At 40.3% G+C, this 15,351-nt stretch overlaps 1 protein-coding gene across 28 annotated transcripts in view; it reads left to right on the top strand.

Annotated features, from left to right (window-relative positions):
* PLEKHA5 (pleckstrin homology domain containing A5) overlaps positions 1-15,351 on the top strand; it is a 260,673-nt gene that overhangs the window by 118,714 nt on the left and 126,608 nt on the right. The window contains exon 1 of one of the 28 annotated variants that reach the window (XM_048827445.2): positions 8,315-8,333. The exons of the other annotated variants lie outside the window; for them this stretch is intronic. The gene's annotated coding sequence lies outside the window, so the exon portion shown is untranslated. Of the gene's footprint in view, positions 1-8,314; positions 8,334-15,351 lie in introns of those variants that run through there. 28 annotated transcript variants of the gene reach the window in all.

Raw genomic sequence — 15,351 nt, 5'->3', positions numbered from 1 at the left:
TGTACCTTCTATTGCTGGACAAAGATCTACTGCTTTTGTAGGAGATGCCTGGATGGCATTGTTTAATGACCCAAGTGGTTTCAGCAGTAGATTTACAAGAGAGAGAATGGTGATAGTCTTCTCTGAACTTAGTAGCAAAAGTAGTCCACCAACCTCACTACTTACATCTCTGTCTCATCTTGATAGATACTTTCCAAAGCCAGTAATAATGGTTGCAGTAATTTTAAGACCGCAGCTAAGGGTTGCTCATGAGAAAGTCAGTGGGTTTTCCCAGGTTGGACTAATTTGAACTTCAGTCCCAGTGGATATTCCATTTTTTCCAAGACGTTCAGCCTTTTTTGGACTCTTGCTGAAAAAGTATAATGAAGGCATTCAATGTATGGCTTTTTAAATGTCTCTTGTAGATTCTGCAGCTTATACTAGTGTTAATTGGAGTAGGTGGCCTCTGCAGTCTGTATAAGAGAGATTAGGGTTACGCTTTCCTCTGAGTAAAACCTGTACTCCCCTATGGCTTCCAGAGAAGTTTGTAGCTTCATCAAATGCACAAGCAGCCATCGGTTTGGGGTTCAGTTTACAAGCATTTAACTCCTGTAAGATGTGGGTTGTCACCGATGCAGCTGATGTCTTCTATAATCTGAACATCTAGAAATGGATCTATTGGCCTACCACTGACCTCAAAATAACATACACAGTGACTTAATACTTGATGCTCATTTGAATTGGTCCAGTTATCAGCCATGTGTACACGTTTTTTGAATGTGGTGAGAGTTCACTTTTTCACCTGCTGAGTCTCACTGTTACGCCGCATGCCAGCTAGTTGAGTTTCTTGCTGAAAGATAGTGAGCATTTTCTGATCTTGTGCGGAACCAGCGGCCAACTTCAGGATTAAAAAGTGGCAATGCACTTTACAAACTGGAGGCCAATGTTGTGTGTGGTATCTCTTGCTTAAATAGAAAGTATGATGTGACAGCTCTGTTTGTTCACATAAACTGTGTTGTGCCTTCAGCATTAACAGCCTCATTAAGTACTTCTAAAATTGGCTTTGACAGTGACTGGCTTATAAGGCTTTCTGCATGTTGATGCAATCCAGAGGCTTGGTGTTTTGCAGCCTTTTCACTTAGTTTGTCAGTATTGGCTTTGCTGATTGGTCTGGCAAACAAAGCCCCTCCACTCTTACTATATTAATTCATGGTATGCCCACATCTTGAATACAGATTCCATATGAGGAGAGATTAAGACTCGGATTTATCCCCCCATAGTCATTTATTTTCAAACTGATACGATAGAGGTCTATAAAATCTTGACTGGTATGGTGAAAGTGAAAAAGTAAATGTTTACTCCTTCACATAATATAGGAACTAGAGGGTCACCTAATGAAATTAATAGGCAGCAGGTTTAAAACAAAAGGAAGTACTACTTCACACAGTGCATAGTCAACATGTGGAACTTTTTGCCAGGGGATGTTGTGAAAGCCAAAACTATAACAGGATTCAAAAAAGAACTAGATATGTTCATGGAGAATAGGTCCATCAATGGCTTTTAGCTTGGTTGGTCAGGGATATAACACCATGCTTTGAGTGTCCCTAGCATCTGTTCACCAGAGGGCTGGGAGTGGATGACTGGATGGATCACTCAATGATTGCCTGTCCTGTTCATTCCTTTTGAATTATCTGCCATTGGCCAATGTCAGAAGACAGGATACTGGGCTAGATGGACCATTGGTCTGACCCGGTGTAACTGTTGGTATGTAAACATTAATTATTTAGTACAGAAACTTCCCAAGATAATCTCTTGAGGTAGCGACAATGTGAGATAACCATGGAAAATAGTGCATATTAAAAATCTTGGCCTACTGGGAAATGTATATTTAAATAAATTTCCCAGTCACAATCTAGCATTCTGGGGTCAAAGGCACTAAAACATAGTCCAACCAGCAAATTTTCCTTTAATGTGCCCCTCCTTTGTCCCTCCACTGTATCCCACTCATAGTTGTCCTTCATCAGTGGAGATCCAGAGTTTAGAGGTGCTTTTGTGTGAGTTCACTTCCCACCCTGATGTGGGGGAAGGGAGAAGGCACCTTGCTCATTCCTCCAGCTGCTCACCACTTGCTCCAATTGCTCACTCTGGCTGCTGTTTGTCCTGCCACCATTCACTCCAGTGCTCTGTCACCAATGGCACTGCGCCATCACCTTCTGCTGCCACTGTGACCTCTGGAAGTCAGTCTCTTGAGGTTCCACCTAGCTGTATGATTTCAGCTCTCAGTGGAGGAACCTCACTCCTCTTCCACAGAAGCTGCCCCCCACAGCAGGTCTAAGCTCTTAGACCTGGTTATCAGTGATTTCAGCTCTAGTGGTCACTTAATGAAACAAATGACTGATTGTGGAGCCAGATCAGCTCTATCTTTGAACAGGGGAGAGGGGCAGGTCAAATAGTGCCTGTGACTCTTAGGCAGAGCCCACACCATCAAGAAAAACATCTGTCCCCCACCCTCTCTCTTTTGACGTCCTCAATCAGAGCAGACTAAGTACAGTTCTGCTGCCCTTTACTCATACAATAATAACATTTCGTTACTCCTGCATTCAGTATTAAAGTGATTTGTAACCTAGCACCAGCCAAAATTGATTACTTGGGCAACACAGCTCTGTTTGCTGGATACCTACACAGAGTAGGTGTTTTCATGTAAATACAGCATCTCCTCTCCTCTCTTGCCCCCCCAACCCACCCCCGGCTCATCACTAGCTGTCAGGGGAGAACTCATTTAGATCTTGCTTACAAATCATAATTTGAAATTATTAGGATGGCCAACATCTCTGAAACAAATGTGCCAACATTGTCCTTAAAAACAGCTGGGTGAAGAAGCTGGTCTTTGTTCATACTTTTCAAACCTGTTGTGCTTTTTCATGTACAAGTATTTTATCATATACTATATAGGCTTTTAAAGTATGTATTAATGTTTCAATTTAAATTCAAATTTCCAACCAAAGACTAAATTGGCAACACTGCTTGTTAACTACTTGACCACTGGGAGGGTGATGGGGAAATTGTGGTGGGGGGAGGGGAGGGAAATCCATGTCACAGCTGTATATGTTGACTGCAGAGCAGCTTCCCTTAGAAAAGCTGTCATTAAATATCCCTGCTCATACATACTGTGAGTGTGTATTAGTGGGTCAGGGATTTTCTGCCACATCAATATATTGGGAAAGCATCAGGCTGCCATCCTCAGCTGCTGTTGCTGGTCACCATGCCTTAACTGTTGGGCTGTCTTTCCCAGCGATCACTGTAGATCACCAGGCACTAATGTCAAGTTTATTGTTCCCAGCTTTTGTTGCAGGTTGCCGTGCCTCACTTCCATCTCCATGCCTCAGCAGATGGCTATGGCGTGATAAGAGGGACAGAAGTCTAGATGAGGGAGAACTGAAGGAGGTAGTGAGGGACCTCTTGGCCTGCCCTTTTTCTCTTGCCCCACATGTCTTCTGGCCTCCCTTTTATAAAGTCAGATGATTCCTTGGTGTCCACAAGTCACACTTATCCTTGTGTCACTACTGAAGATAAATGTTCCTTTTTCACTGGTGATTACGGACTTGTTTTGAATTGGGAAAAAATTGTACCTCAGAATGGCCTCCTCACTGTATAGAGCCTTCATAGGCAGCCAAGTCCAGGCAGGCATAATCTCTGCTTCCTCCTGCAGGCATGAAAGCTATCAAGGACATCAGGCCAACAAAAATAAATGAACAAAAGAGAATTGTCCTTTGACATAGAAAGTGCTCCCACATACTTTCACAAGCAGTGAGAACATGGGTGGACAATATTGCAAGTATGTCTCTTCCAACCTATTTAAAAAAATGCACAGCCTAAGAGCTTTTGCCTAAGCAGGGCAAGCAGACAGCCATCCTAGATCTCCTGTGAATGGGAACAGTAGAACCTGCAACCCTCTTTAGTGGAACTGGGCCTTTCTCCATATTGTTCCTAGTTCAAAAAAAAAAGTCACAAATGTACACGGTACTACTTGTCATCATGTAGCTAACCAGATCCATAAAGAAATGAAAATGCAAGATGGAGACATAAAAATCCACGCAAGCTGCCATCAATGAAGATGTGAAGGATGCCTGTCTCCATATCCCAATTAGATATCCCATTTAGTAAGATGATTCCTAAATTTTACTCTTGGAGCACAGCATTACCAATGCAGGTCCTTTCCCCTTTGCCCTAGAGCTGTTGCATGTCCTGGTAAAGAAACATATTCTCTAAGATAGATCTGCTTGCCTCTGATGTGACAACCAAGGTGTCAGGGTTATCAGCGGGATCACAGAGCCAAGGCAACAGATGCATTGTTGCAAAGATGGCCAAAAGAGTCTTACATGCTGACATGTTGCATTCCATATGTTTTATGAAAATATGTTTATAAGTGTGAAATATAATGTAACTGGAATATGCTGTATGCAAAAGGTCTCTTGTAAGGTATCATTGCAAAGCTTATAATCTATTAGTGTGTTCATCCTATTTGTATGGATGTATCATTCTTGTATCTGAAGCTAGAAATATGAAGTATTACTCCGACGTCCTATTGTAATTATGCAAAGTGTGGGCCATTAATGATGGCTTGGAATCTTGATGGCTCCCATTGACTAGGACAATTGGTTGTAAATGGCTCTTTTTACTTGTAAGTCTTCCTGTGTTCCTGAGAGTCAGGCCAGGAAGAATGGAGGTTTGGGGGTCTCACAGGACATGTGACCATGTCACCTGGTAGTGGAATCTATCTTAAACCTGATGCTTTTCCATTTAGGAGGAGGGGTGGGGATCCAGAGAGACAAAAGATTCCTGCCTTGTGCCAAAGCTATAAAAGGGGGTGGAACACAACAAAGGGAGCTGCAGTCATGAGAAAACCCCTAGTTACCACCGGAGCTGGAACTAACAAGAACTGTACCGGGGGAAGGATTGGGCCCAGACTAAGGAGGAGTCTAGTCTGTGTGTGGTAAAAAAAAAAAAAAAAGCTTATTGGAACCTCTCTGAGGGTGAGATTTACCTGTATTCAGTTTCTTCAATGTATTAAGCTTAGACTTGTGTGTTTTGTTTTATTTTGCTTGGTAACTTACTTTGTTCTGTCTGTTACTACTTGAAACCACTTAAATCCTACTTTTTATACTTAATAAAATCATTTGTATTAACCTAGAGTAAGTGATTAATATCTGGGGGAACAAACAGCTTTGCATATCTCTCTATCAGTGTTATAGAGGGTAGACAATTTATGAGTTTAGCCTGTGTCAGCTTTATACAGAGTAAAACTGATTTATTTGGGGTTTGGATCCCCTTGTGAACTGGGTGTCTGGGTGCTGGAGATAGGTGACTTGCTGAGCAGTTTTTGGTAAAAGCCTGCAGCTTTGGGGGTGTGGACCAGACCTGGGTCTGTGTTGCAGCAAACTGGCATGTCTGGCTCGACCAGGCAGAGTCTCGAGTCCCAAGCTGACAGGGAAAATGGGCTCAGAGATAGTTTCAGAACATCAGGTAACAGTCCCAAGGCGGTCTCTGTGACTGAACCAGTCACACATGCCTTCCCTCTCTCTTTCTATTCTCACCAGAGCACCACAGGAAGATCAAGAGAGAAGCAGCACTGTTAATTATGGTATCCCCATTTTGGCTAGGGAGGACTTGGTTTTAGAGCCCTGTGCTGGACTAATGTACAACTTTGCAGCAGGATGGGGATCCACTGTCATAATAGTGGGAGCAGAATTACAGAATAGCTACGCACAGAGCTCTACCTAGGTTCTCTTACCTCTTTGACATGGAACAGAGACAACTCCCATCTGTTTTCCATCCAGAAGGGATACACTGTTACATGGGCCAGTCATGCATCAGAATTCAGACAGTCTTAGCCTAGCTGCCTGGCCCTTCAACAGAACCTCTTAAGCCAGGAAAGCTATTCAGAGAGCTAGTATCCATTATTTCAGCTTCCAGAAATCTAACAATTCAGTTATTCAAGGGCCAGGTTGAGCTTTAACAGTTGATGGAAGGACAGGTGTCTCACCCCTGTCTGTATCTGTGCTACAGATTCTCAAATATCTTTAAAGGGACTCTGTTTAGACTTACACGGCTACAATGACTCTGGTTAGGCGTGGCAGTTGACTTTCCAGAATCAGGTTGTTTCTTTGTCTAGTATTCTGTGTGCTGTAGACAATTAATGATTTAATCTTATTCAGATGTCCTGTGCTTTTCTTATAAGAGCACCATCTCTTTATATCCTCCTGATGTTCATAAAGTTATTTTATGTGATCTTACCTGGTTCTCAATGCCATTACTGGCCCTACATTTCAACTGTTAACGAAGGTGTCTTACTTTCTAACTGTAAAATAGCTTTTTTTGATGAGCTGTGTTTTCACAGGATGTCTAAGTTAGGATCTCTTTTTTTCCTGGAACTTCACTACTGCACCTTTAAAAATGCTAAAAGAGTACTCAGAATTGATCCTGTCTTCATAGGGAAGATGAACTCCATGTTCAACAGAGCATAGGAAATTGTTCTTGCATCCTTCTGTCCAGCTACATCACACTCCAAAGAGAAACTGTGGCATTCTTCGGATGTCTGCAGAGCTTTCAAAGTATATATTCACCACACAGATCAGGCCAAGACAGTAAATGCTTTGTGCTTTATTATCCAGTGTCAAAGGAAAAGAAGGCTTTGAAATCCTCCACTTCCATCATGCAACGTCAGAGCCCACTCCTTCATAGCCATGGCAGCTTCATGGGCAGAAAGGTTGTGCCTCATACAAGGAAATCAGAAAAGCAGCCACCTGGTCAACTATTCTACAAGCTGGACATCCAGTCACCATCTGATGCTGCCTTCAGTGAGGATGGGTACTCTTCATTGTAGTATCCCAGTAGCTCTTAGGAAAAGGGTTATCCCGTTTTGCATCTGTACATAATGGTATGTAGTTCTCCCTCCCACTCCAAGTGACACTGCTATGAAAATCCCAGTGTCCTGGATCTATGACCCTCATTACGAATAAGACTAGGAAAATAGGCGAGGCCGATTTAAGCGCTAATCCACTTGTCAGAGGTGGATTAAGGAAATCGATTTTAAGAGCCCTTTAAGTTGGAAAAAAGGGCTTCATCGTGTGGACGGGTGCAGGTTTACATCGATTTAACGCTGCTAAATTCGACCTAAACTCCTAGTGTAGACCAGGGCTAAGGAGGTGTTTGGAGAGGAGAAAGCCGTACTGACAAAGATACTGAAGTCAAATGACTGTCAAACGACAGTTTCTCAGTGTATTTTTTGATTGGCTGCCTGACAGTGACTTTGCTATACATCTAGATTAATCCATAGACGTTTTGAAAATGTCCCATTTACTTGCCTATGTTCCTTATGTGTGGAGTAAGGAAATAAAGAAAGACTTTTTGTTTTGCAAAGCACTCAAGACAACAAAGTTGGACGGCATTTTCAAACTGTCAGATGATTTTATGATTTAAGTAGAAATCAGCTGGACTAATTGCATTGGGGTCTGCACTGATGGAGCCACAGCAGTGACTGGAAAGCATTCTGGTTTTGTGCAAAAAGTAAGACGTTGCGCCTCGTGCTATTTGAACACACTGTTTTTTAGACCAAGAGGCGCTTGCTGTAAAAGATATTGAACCAGGTCTTTACAGTGTTCTGAACACAGCAGTAACACTCATTAATTTTATTAAATCTAAAGTAACAAACTCCAGGTGTGTTGCTGCACTTTGGGAGGAGGTGGGTACAGAGCACCATTCCTTACTCATGTATACAGAGGTGAGGGGGCTATCGTGAGGCAGAATGCTTGCCCGTTTCTTTAATCTCAGGGAAAAGTTTTATGTACTTACTTAACTGATAAGAACCCTGAACTTGCAGCAGAAGTGCTGAAAGATGACCTGTGGCTGGTAAAACTGGGTTACCTTGTTGACATATTCAGTGAAATGAATAAGCTGAATAAAACTATTAAAGGTGGGAATACTAATTTTATTGCCCAGCATGAAAGAATTGAGGCATTCAAAAGAAAACTACAATTCTGTAAAGTTTGTATCTGACCGTGCACTACTGATATGTTTTGAGCTCTTCTGTTCTTTCATTCAGGAACGAAATACTGACTTTGACGTAATTAAACCTCTGCTAGCAGCGCATCTGTCTGGTCTGCTTAACAGATTTAATGCTTATATTTCCGAACTCACAACGGAACAAGCTGCTATACACGTGGACTACAAACTCCTTTCGTGAGAAGCTAAATTTCCATATCTTGTCCCATCAAAACTGTTAGAGCTCATTGGCATTTCATCAGACAGCTCCCTCAGAACCAGGTTCAAAGAAATGCTGCTGGAAACATTTTGGTGTGAGTATTCCAGTGAATACAACACTGCTGCTTCTGCAGCGCTGAAAGTTTTGATCCCCTTTGGTACCACCTACTAATATGAAGCCAGATTTTCTGCCATCACATCAATGAAAACAAAGTACTGAACCAGGTTGAATACTGACCATGACATACGTGTGTGCTTGTCAAAACTACCCCCACTTCTTGACAAGATTGTTGATCAGCACCAGAAACAAGTTTCACACTGAGTAAACGAAAAAAAAAGTTTAAATTTGTACCTATCTTGTCCTTTTTTATATATTTTGTGTGTGTGTGTTTAACTGTATAACAGTCCTTTTAATACAGTTTTTAATCTACTGGATATGCAGAAACACAGTAGTGGCACGGGTGGGCAATGGAATTTTTATAGTGTTGAGGTAGAGAGGTGGCTCAAAGAAAAAAGGTTGAGATCCCCTGCTATAGAACATACCACCGGTTCGGGGTGTCTGCCCTGCTTATGACAGTCTGCCCCAAAGTAGACTCAGGGTCGTGAGCCCCTCCAGACAGCATGGCACATAATTTAGAATAAATGTTGGGTAAATATTTAATAAGAATGTATTAATAACATCAGGTTAGTAGCAGGAGTTTTTTCTATTTAAATTAAACTACAGACTTTCAGGCAGATTTAAATTGGCTTTTTGATTAAGAAGGGTAAGCTTACAATTCAAAAGGACTGGTACAGCAGAAGCAATCATAGGACAATCTTTGAGAATAAATATTAAGTATAGTGAAAGAATCTGAGAACAATGATCTATGTAAAAATGAAATAGGAAGGCAATTGGACGTCAGCAAGAGGGAAACAATCTTTTTGTATGTTGGCAATCCTGTTTTGAATTAATTTTCTTAAAAAGCATTGGGAAAATAGGCCCCTTCCTTAGGAAATATATTCTCGCTAGATCAAGAGTGGTGACAGCAACAGCCCTAAAACAGATTATGCCCTTGTCTGCGAAACAAATGGAAAAATTGTGTGCACACACACTAAAATATGTGGCTGCATGAAGGGAAACAAATTAATTCCAAACACTAATGTTTTTCGCAGCTTAGAGTGGTTGTGTGCACACACATTGGAAGCATGGATTGTCTTTTTCACTCTGTCTCACTGAGAGTAAAAACTTTTGATATTCATCTGTTTTCCAGTGCAGCCATCCAATATGGTCCCCAAATTTATTGTTCAAAACCCCTTAATTGAAAAAAGGCTCATAATAGATGGGTATTTGCGTACTGACTGGAAAATGCTTGCATGTACTGTTTACTATGCCATGTGGTATTACATTTTTAGTAAAATGTAAGGAGTTGAACAACCACAGACCACATCCTTGCTAACAGTTGTACATAGGGGCTGCGTTTACTTATATTTTTTCCAAATTCAAATAACTTTCTATTAGGTAACCATAAGTTCCTGCATTTATTTCAATTAGAAATGAAAAGTTGTTCTTTGGCTGGAAAGCAAAAATGAGGCAGAAGTTGCTGACATACTTTTTTTCTGTTCAAAAATGAAACACTGGTATAGAAGTAGAACAGAGCTTGATCAGACTTGCTCTGCTTGTCTCCAGTTTAATTTTATGTCTGTGAAGAAACCTAATCTCTTTATAGAGAGAGCAGGGATGCATCTGCCCAATAACTTTTTCTGGAATTTGTTTACAATTTTTAAATATAAGTAAGTAGTGGTAGAAACAATACATAATTTTGCTTTTCTTGCAAAATGAGGAAAATTTCTGAAGTGCGTATTGCTGAATAAATAATGTGACACATGAATTATGTTTGGTTAATAAGGATTTGGTTAATAAATCAAAAGCTTGGTAAATCACTAAGTCTTCACATTTACTCTTTGCCCTTAGTATTTGTTAGGCTACTTGTCTTGATATTATAACACCCTAAGCATTCACTTATTAAAATGTCTGTTTAAATTAAGATATGGCTTTTAGTTCATAGCATGTTTTGTTTTTGTTAGTATTTTTTGCAGTGAAGCATTGCTCAGCTTTTGCTTTATAAGTCTTATTGGAAATGAGCAAATAAGAAGGCTCTAGTGTTACCTTTGAACATAGTATATGCTATTAAGGCTTGAGAGAAGCACTGAAGTAGTCTTTAGTTTTAGTTTCAATGGGAAAAAGCCAGATGTTCTGACTTCAGAATTCTGAGAGTTCTGGCTGACATTTCTTGTAGGGTAGGGAAATCAAACAAATGTATTTTCAAGGAGAGCCCAAAACCAAATGTCGCAGCCCTGATCCTTTGATCGCTCTTGCTCAGGGTGGATTTGATTTAAATCAAATTGATTTAAATTACTAGTCAGGAAGACTAGATTTAGTCATGGATTTCTACATAAAAGTGCATTATTGTTGGTTGTTATAACCTTAATACATATTCTTCACAACTCAGATGTAGGTTTCATTTTTAGAAGGTACACACTATACATTTTTAAACAGTGATTTATTTTGAAAACTTTTCAGATTAGTTTTGCAGCTATATCAGAAAATGAATGATTGGTTATTTCATTTACCAAAGGTAATTGAAGCAGATATTTATGAAGTCATTGGGAGGTGAATTATCTCCAGTTCAGCAGGTTAATCATTAATATTTGGAGGATTTTCTTCCCATGCTGTATTAGGAGGAGAACATCACCAGACGGACATTTAAATTGTTTTATTGAACTAAAACAACAACATTAAGTATTCTGGATTTTTTTCTTCAACAACATGCATATAATATTTTAACAAAAGCATAGGCCTCTCCCTTTTCACATTTATCTCCAGACTTCTTCTCCTTGTCCAGATCTGTTCCGTCCCCAACAATCTTCTATTCATTGAACTTTTTGAAACTTTGCACTTTTAGAGAGAGGTAAGGGATTGACTCTGTATATACAAATTTGCAGAGGAACAACAGAGTTGGTCTGTTTCTCACCTCCTATATTTATTTATTTTAAAACATTTTTTGCTGTTAACAAGCATGTTACCTCTGGAGACACAAATCCACAGTTTGAGAACTGCAAAACTCAGCATCTCTGATGGTATCTTAGAGACTGACAACTGAGTCCCATAGGGTAGATAGAAAGATTAACCTAAATAATCTATACAGATGCCTGTGGAACCCCATAAGATTGGGTTCCTAATCCATGAACTATTGGAACTCATTTACAAAACTTTTATTAAACATTACATGAATATATTGTTTCATACTATAGAATTAGAATTTATAATCCCTGTTCTATGATGAGATATCTTTGAGCTATAATGTATCTTAATTAAAACGATCTTTAAATAGGTTTTTTCCTCAAAAAGCATTTTATTAAAAACCTGATTTAAATAAAAAAAATCTGATTTTTTTTAATAATTGATTTTTATCCACCCTGCTCTTGGTACTTCTGACTGAATTGCTCTGTTCCAGATGAAAGCTGTTCTTAGCCCTCATTTTTCCCTGGTCTTCTATCCTGCTGTACAACTGCTCTGTGTACCCTTCATTCTGTTCCATCTACTACTACCTGAGTTGCTCACCTCTTCCAAACAAAAATCACAGAAAAATACTAGTCCACTCACAATGAGAAATTGGACAGAATACTAAATTTACTTCTTCATGATTTGTTTAATACTATAAGTATGACCGTACTGGGTCAGATCACTGGTCCCTATAGCCCAGTAACCTGTCTTCCGACAGTAGCCAGTGCCAGACGCATCAGAGAGAATGAACAGAACAGGACTCTTAGAGTAATCCATCCTTGTCATCCCCTCCCTGTTTCTGGCAGTCAGAGGTTTAGGGACATGTGGTTGCATACCTGACCATTTTGGCTAATAGCCAATGATGGACCTATCCTCCTTGAACTTATCTAATTATTTTTTGAATCCAGTTATACTTCTGGTCTTTGGTTTTGAGCAAAAATATTAGGATGCTTTTTTTGGGCCAACACAATCTTGCAAGATGTGGGTAAGCTAGAAATAAAAAGGATTTTGAAATGGGAGCATCTGCAAGCCAGTAACTACATAGGAAGGCATATGTAGTTGTCCTAGAAGACTGTCTTCTAATATATCCAGATGAAGGGAAAGTACTGCAGTTATTATATTAGCAGATTGGATTATAAGTCAAGTACATAACATCTGACTTCCTCTTCATTATGGGCTAGATTGTAGCAGTTAGTGATGCAAAGCAGGACTACCTCTCAGGCAGGGCTGCTTAGTCCACATTAAGATGGAATATATTGCTCCCTTTGTGTACCAGCACCAATGTGCGGATGGGTAGTTTAGTAGATATAAGCCTCGGTTGCATCTTTTTCCCACTTTCTCTGAGGAAGCAGGAGTGAGCAGTCGGTGTGCTCCATCTGAAGTGCAGGGACTGCTGTTGTGGGATGCCCTTGTGCAAGATTGGGGAGGGTGGGGTAGGCTGTTTGCACACCTCCCTGCCCTGCATAGCCCAGGAAGAGTCTTGCAGTGTAACTAAAAGGAAACTGACAATTTGAAGCTCATGTTCTTCCTTACATATGCAAACTGCTTGTTATGCAAGTACTACCTTCGGAATTGTTGAATAACGTAGTTTTAGGCTGTTATTTAGGCCCTATCTACACTACAGTTAAGTTGACGTAAGGTAGCTTACATACACCTAATTATGTCAGTATATGCACTAGAGCCTTGTCCCGCTGATGTAAGTACCTTACTATTGAGACATAACTCCACCTCCAAAAGAGGCATAGGACTTATGTTGGTGTAGTTAATGTGACGCAGTGTCTGTGTAGACACACTGTTACTTTTATCAGCTGTTGGCTGTCTTGTGAATTTCAAAGTTCTATGCTAGAGCTTTGGCTGCCCCCAGGTCCCTGCTCTGAGCTGGGCTGCACTTGCCCAGCTCCCCGGTGGGGAACCGGAAGGAAAGGAGCCCAGGAGGCTGGCCCCCACTCCATATGAGGAGCTGAGCCCTGGCTGCCAGCCTCCCCTCACACTGCACCATTTCACTCAGTGGAAGCACTCCTGATGAGGATGCACACCACTGACAGAAGGAGGGTAGTGTGGTCATCAAGTTGATTTTAAGTCTGCAGTGTAGACATGCTCTTAGGAGGAGAGAAATGTGTCTGAAACTTTATATATGAAGCTTTTTTTGTCTCACTTTGAGTCTTTGTCCCATACATGGCCCCAGTTAAATTGATTCTGTATTCTTTATGTAGAATTAGGGCTTGTTTACACTAACCGCACTACAGCACTTAGTGAAAACATTCCCAACGCTGACAGGAAAGCTTTTCCCATCAGTGCAGGTACCCCACCTCCTGGAGAGGCAATAGCTATGTCAATGGGGAAAGCACTCCTGTTGACACTCTGCTCTCTACACCTTAGGTTAGGTTAGTTATAACTACATCACTTAGAGGGGTGGAAAATCGACACCCCTGAGCTACATATGTCAGTGTAACTAAGTTGTAGTGTAAACCAGGGCTTAGAGCAGGTTAACAATGCAACAAATGTGTTTGGACAGAGAGAGGGTATGAAAGTGCGTGATAGCTTGTACCACATGCTGTAAACAGACCAGTGCTCTGAAAGAATGTTAGGAAGGGGAGGGAAGCAGAGGCTAGAGGGCAACAGCATGAGTGGAATGTAAAATGGATAGTACTGAAGCTGCCATCCTGAAAGATGGCTTCCCACGTGGAAAAAACTGGGTTTTGTTGGCTCTTCACAAAGTAGTACCAGATCCTGTACTGTTGAAGAAAAAAATCAAACTCTTGTTTTCCGAAATCACATGGAACAAGCTAAATTGTGTTTGGTTACAGTGAATTGCTGGGTTACACCGTGTAGTTGAGAATAGAATTTGTCTCCAAGGTATTATAAAACTTAATTGAAATTTTGACTCACTTTTTAACAGGTGACCATTGATGGACCTTAGTGGAACTAGGAACAAAATAAGATCCATGACATAGGCAAAAAATTAGTTTATTTTCCAGTGAATACATATCTGAAATGTCATCTCAGCCAGCTGTACCTGCTTCTGGAGTTCTACATACCCCAGCGCAGTGATACTCAGACTTCAGTGGTTCAGGAGCCAAATTACTGATGAACGTTACCCAAAAGAGCCGCAGTAGTGTGAATTCATTTTTTCATTTTACATAGAGAGAGACATTATTCTCACAGCATAATGACTGACCAAGTATTTTATCAACTACAATTGATTTATAACATAGTAAAAGCATCCTAATTGGTTGTTAATTGCGTTTTTTAATGTCATGTGCTGCAAGGAACCACAAGAGGCACATTAAAGATCCACTGTGGCTCGGAAGCCCCAGTCTGAGTATCACTGCCCCAGTGGCAAATATAACAGCCACCTGTATGTATTGAGTTAAGGAAATTGTGATCATGAATACTAATAAAATATCCAAAGAAGTTTTGATTTCTGCTTTTGGATCTAGACATGATGGTATTGTTGAGATAGCCCAGCACCTGGAATTAAAATAGTTAGGGCAAGTTCCTGAGTGGTGTTAATGGAGTTACACTGTTTATAATGGTGTAACTAAGAACAGAATTTGGACCTCCATTTTGAGAAAAGTTTTACTGCCATGTATATATTCACAAGGATGTGATATTTCTGCCAAAGCGAAAGGAAAAAATGAGTTAAAATACCTTGGCTTCTAACTGTTTTTAAGCCCACTGTAATACAGTCCTTACCACACAGTACAAGTACACACACACAAAGATGCGACACTGTAATTTTGAAGTGCAGTATTGGCATTGTGGAAACTGGGAAATGAATGTGCTGAAATATTAGAGAAAAATTTGGCTTAATTTCCATTGAGTTGTATTAATTAGGTGCACATTATCATAATATATAAAATACTGTGCTTGTATAGAGAGCTAGAGTGGACTTTTGTGGGTCACTGATGCCTAAATTGAACATACTGGAAATTGTGCCTTGTGTGGTAGCTTTTAATAAAATTTTCAATAAACTACAAGAGATGAAGCATGTAAATAAATGCCTTGGGGCTATTGTTATATGGAAGGGACATAGAAATTCTCTAGGGACAGTACTTCTTACGTAAGTA

The sequence above is a fragment of the Caretta caretta genome, chromosome 1 (assembly GCF_965140235.1).
Source record: "Caretta caretta isolate rCarCar2 chromosome 1, rCarCar1.hap1, whole genome shotgun sequence".
NCBI lineage: Eukaryota > Metazoa > Chordata > Testudines > Cheloniidae > Caretta > Caretta caretta.
The sequence above is the reverse complement of the archived record's forward strand: the minus strand, read 5'-3'. Positions and strand labels throughout refer to the sequence as shown.